This window comes from Manis javanica, chromosome 5 (assembly GCF_040802235.1).
Source record: "Manis javanica isolate MJ-LG chromosome 5, MJ_LKY, whole genome shotgun sequence".
Classification (NCBI taxonomy): domain Eukaryota; kingdom Metazoa; phylum Chordata; class Mammalia; order Pholidota; family Manidae; genus Manis; species Manis javanica.
In genome coordinates this window covers 130,336,297-130,341,686 of record NC_133160.1, presented here as the reverse complement: position 1 = coordinate 130,341,686, position 5,390 = coordinate 130,336,297, and the positions used below count along the sequence as shown (strand labels likewise).

Below are 5,390 nucleotides of genomic sequence, written 5' to 3'. Positions count from 1 at the left end.
ATTGAACTGGTAATCAAAAACCTACCTAAGAACAAAACCTCTGGACCAGATGGCTTCACTGCTGAATTTTATCAAACATTTAGTGAAGACCTAATACCTATTTTTCTTAAAGTTTTCCAAAAAACAGAAGATGAGGGAATACTTTCAAACTCATTCTATGAGGCCAGCATCACTCTAATACCAAAACAAAGCAAAGATACCACAAAAAAAGAAAACTACAGACCAATATCCCTGATGAACATAGATACAAAAATACTCAACAAAATATTAGCAAACTGAATTCAAAAATACATCAAGAGAATCATACACCATGATCAAGTGGGATTCATCTCAGGGATGCAAGGATGGTACAACATTCAAAAATCCATCAACATCAACCACCACATAGACAAAAACAAGGACAAACACCACTTGGTCATCTCCATAGATGCTGAAAAAGCATTTGACAAAATTCAACATCCATTCATGATAAAAACTCTCAATAAAATGGGTATAGAGGGTGAGTACCTTAACATAATAAAGGCCATATATGACAAACCCACAGCCAACATGATACTTAACAGCAAAGAGCTGAAAGCTTTTCCTTTAAGATTGGGAACAAGACAAGAATTCCCACTTTCCCCACTTCTGTTCAGCATAGTACTGGAGGTCCTAGTGACAGCAATCAGACAATACAAAGAAATAAAAGGCATCCAGATTGGTAAGAAAGAAGTTAAACTCACTTTTTGCAGATGATGTAATAGTGTACATAAAAAATCCTAAATCATCCACTCCAAAACTACTAGATCTAATATCTGAATTCAGCAAATGTGTGGGATACAAAATTAATGCACAGAAATCTGTTGCATTCCTATACACTAAAAATGAACTAGCAGAGAGAGAAATCAGGAAAACAATTCCTTTCACAATTGCATGAAAAAGAATAAAATACCTAGGAATAAACCTAACCAAGGAAATGAAAGACCTATACTCTGAAAACTACAAGACACTCATGAGAGAAATTAAAGAAGATACCAATAAATGGAAACACATCCCGTGCGCATGGATAGGAAGAATTAGTATTGTCAGAATGGCCATCCTGCCTAAAGCAGTCTACAGATTCAATACAATTCCTATCAAAATACCAACAGCATTCTTCAATGAACCAGAGAAAAAGTCCGAAAATTCATATGGAACCACAAAAGACCCCGAATAGACAAAGCAATCCTGAGAAGGAAGAATAAAGCAGGAGGAATTATGCTCCCATCTTCAAGCTCTACTACAAAGCCACAGAAATCAAGACAATTTGGTACTGGCACAAGAACAGACCCATAGACCAATGGAACAGACTAGAGAGTCCTGATATGAACCCAACCATATATGGTCAAATAATACATGATAAAGGAGCCATGGACATACAATGGGGAAATGACAGCCTCTTCAACAGCTGGTGTTGGCAAAATTGAACAGCTACATGCAAGAGAATGAAACTGGAGTATTGTTTAACCCCATACACAAAAGTAAACTCAAAATTGATTAAATACTTGAGTGTAAGTCATAAAACCATAAAACTCTTAGAAGACAACATAGTCAAACATCTTCTGAATATAATCATGAGCAACTTCTTCCTAACCCATCTCCTTGAGAAAAAGAAACAAAAGCAAAAATGAACTCATGGGACTACATCAAACTAAAACGTTTCTGTACAGCAAAGGACACCATCAATGGAACAAAAAGGCATCCTACAGTATGGGAGAATATATTTTTAAATGACATATCCAACAAGGGCTTAACATCTAAAATATATAAAGTACTTACACACCTCAACACCCAAAAAGCAAATAACCCGATTAACAAATGGGCAGAGGATATGAAGAGACAGTTCTCCAAAGAAGAAATTCAGATGGCCAACAGACACATGAAAAGATGCTCCACATCACTAATCATCAGGGAAATGCAAATTAAAACCACAATGAGATACCACCTCACACCAGTAAGGATGGCCAGGATCAAAAAGACTAAGAACAACAAATGCTGGCAAGGATGTGGGGAAAGGGGAACCCTCCTACACTGCTGGTGGGAATGTAAGCTAGTTCAACCATTGTGGAAAGCAATATGGAGGTTCCTAAAAAAACTCAAAATAGAAATACCATTTGACCAGGAAATCCCACTCCTTGGAATTTACCCAAAGAATACAACTTCTCAGATTCAAAAAGACATATGCACCTATATGTTTATCGTAGCACTTTTTACAATAGCCAAGATACGGAAGCAACCTCAGCGTCCATCTGTAGATGAATGGATAAAGAAGATGTGGTATATATACACAATAGAATACTATTCAGCCATAAGAAACAAACAAATCCTACCATTTGCAACAACATGGATAGAGCTGTAGGGAATTATGCTCAGTGAAATAAGCCAGGCAGAGAAAGCCATGAGAGAAATGATTTCGCTCATTTGTGGAATATAACAGTGAAGCAAAACTGAAGGAATAAAATAGCAGTAGACTCAGAGACTCCAAGAAGGAGCTAGTGGTTACCAAAGGGGAGGGGTGTGGGAGGGTGGGTGGAGAGGGAGGGAGAAGGGGACTGAGGGGTATTATGTTTAGTACACATGGTGTGGGAGATCACGGGGAAAACAGTGGAGCACAGAGAAGGTACATAGTGAATCTGTGGCATCTTACTGCACTGATGGACAGTGACCGCATTGGGGTATGGGTGGGGACGTCATAATATGGGTAAGTGTAGTAACCAGATTGTTTTTTCATGTGAAACCTTCATAAGAGTGTATATCAATCGTACCTTAATAAAAAAAGTTTTTTAAATGATTAATGAAACAATGTCTGTAAAACATTTGCCATACACTTAGTAGATGCTCAGTAAATAATAGTTATCAATGGTAACTATTATTTACTGAGTCCTGCCCATCTTCTCCTTAGACTCCTCTCAAGACAGTGGACATCTTATCACCACCAAGTGGAGATACATGAAGAAAAAAACTGACTTTCCTGACCCTGAAAAATCCTCATTAGCTATATATACTTAAGGAAGTTATTTGACTGGTTTTTTTATCCCTCCGTTTCTTTAACTGAATATGCCACATGTAATTAGTATAGTCATACATAGGAATAAAAGTATTTTGAACAAATACACATTTTGAAAAGATATATTCCTTTTTTTATTATTTGTTAAGAAGAAATGTGATTTCAAACATTAAAATATTGAAATTAATTGGGGGCTGAGACCATAAATAGTGTAAAATAGCAAACTCTCACTTTTAGCCACGATCGTTAACATTTTCCTTTCTTCATCCTTTATTCCAGAAAAGATAAATTGTTAAACAAGTTGTTGGAAATTTCATCACACCTTCTGCCCCTATCTATTATGGTAATAGTGTAACTAAGGAAGTGAGCAGCTGGTATAAGAAGCCCCAGTAGTCAGGAAAATCTATATCCTGTACAGCACAGCTTTGGATAGTTGTGATTAGATTTTTTTACAATTTATCATCCATCTTAGACTGCAGACTATTAAAAGTAGCAAATGCATTAGCATTCTGGAGAAAAGAGAAGATTGATCACATACATATCTAATTTCACTTCCTCTAAATTCTACAAAAATAATCGTAAAAATATTGTTTTAAAACATATAAGAGAAAAAGAATGAGAGAGGAAGCTTTGCAACAAAATATTGCAAGCTGTGAATGAGTGGTAATTGATTCAGAGAGCTGATTAGACTTTATCCTAAACATGCGGAGGGGAAGCTAAGAAGGAACCCAGTTCTACTACATAACCTCAGAAAGATCCCGAGTTGGCTGCCCTAGCTGCCTCAGAAAGTAGGCGCAAACATAGGTCTCCTGAAGGACCGAGTTAACGTCTGTTTAAGAACCAGTTAGAAGCTCAGATAACTCCCTCTCATTCCGAGCAGATCAAATGTTCCTCCACTGCCCCACCCAAATGCTGGAAGTTTACTCTATGGAGATAGAAAACAGCTTCTGGATGAGGGGACATTAGACACAGTCAAGGACAGGGGTATTGTACTGAATTCAGAAATATTAACAGTATATTTAAATACTGAATGTTGAGAAGGTGTCCACACACACCCTTCCCCTGATTAGTTACAGAATGAAGGGAGCCATGGCTATATCTTAGAGCAGGAAATTGGGAAATACTTCTCTAGGGAACATGAGTACTTCCCCATCTGAAGATACCCACAAAATTTCCCTGTGAAATCACCCTTCAGTGAATCCCATAGTCAACAAGCCCAAAGCTTCCAATCAGCTCAGAGCTCTTAAATATGAGCAGGTAGCCAAAGATCACCATGTATCTGAAGGAAAGCCTGTAGCAAAGAAGAGAAAGAATAAAACAAAGGAACTGGGGGGAAGGCAACTTGGAGAAATAGAGACCTCTAGACAAAATAATGCCTTAGTTAACCACAATTAATGTGTTATTTTACTCATAAGAAAAGAGCAAGACACTATCTGACTTTAAGACTTCCTATAAAATTACAGTAATCAAGTCAGTGTGATATTGGTGAAAAATAAACAGATCAGTGAAGCAGAAGAGAGAGCCCAGAAATAGACCCCCATAAATACAGTCAACTGATTTTTGACAAAGGAGCAGTTATCACACAGTGGAGCAAAGATAGTCTCTTCAACAAATGGGGCTGGAACAATTGGACATTCATGTGCAAAAATGAACACAAAAATTAAGTCCAATGTATCACAGGCCAAATGTAAAACATAAAACTATAAAACTCACAGAAGACAACATAGGAAAAACCTAGTTGACCTTGGGTATGGTGGTGCCTTTTTACCAAAGACACAATCTATGAAAGAAATAGTTGATCAACTGGGCTTCATTAAAATTAAAAATGGGGGAGCTATACACCTGTGAGAACAGGGGATAAATAGGAAATACCTGTACTTCCCTCTCAATTTTGCTGTAAACCTAAAACTGCTCTGAAAAATGAAGTCTTAACAAGCTTAAGAAAAAAATAATAAGATGTTCTATTAAAAAAGAAACAGTTGGGAAGCAGAAGTTCTTGGAAATAACATGTATAAATAGCAGAAATGAAAACTCAATAGAAAGGTTGGAAAATAAAACTAAGGAAATCTTCCAGAAAGTAGAAAACAAAAACACATAGATTGCTCACTTCAGCAGCACATATATTAAACTGGAATGACCCAGAGAAGATCAGCATATCCCTCAAAATAAGGACACACAAATTTGTGAAGCATTCCATATTAAAAACAAAACAAAGAAAAAAAACAGGAAATAAGTGCTGCTGAGGGGAAATGAGGAAAAATTGGAACCATTATGCACTAATGGTAGGAGTGTAAAATGCTGCAGTCACTATAGAAAACAGTCTGGAAATTCCTAAAAAAATTAAACATGGATTTATCATGTGACC

The 5,390-nt window shown here is 36.8% G+C and overlaps 1 non-coding gene across 1 annotated transcript; it reads left to right on the top strand.

Annotated features, from left to right (window-relative positions):
- Positions 1–5,125: 5,125 nt before the first annotated feature.
- LOC118972436 (U6 spliceosomal RNA) lies at positions 5,126–5,228 on the top strand. The gene has a single exon (XR_005061414.1). It is a non-coding gene; the product is annotated as a U6 spliceosomal RNA (small nuclear RNA).
- Positions 5,229–5,390: the final 162 nt, after the last annotated feature.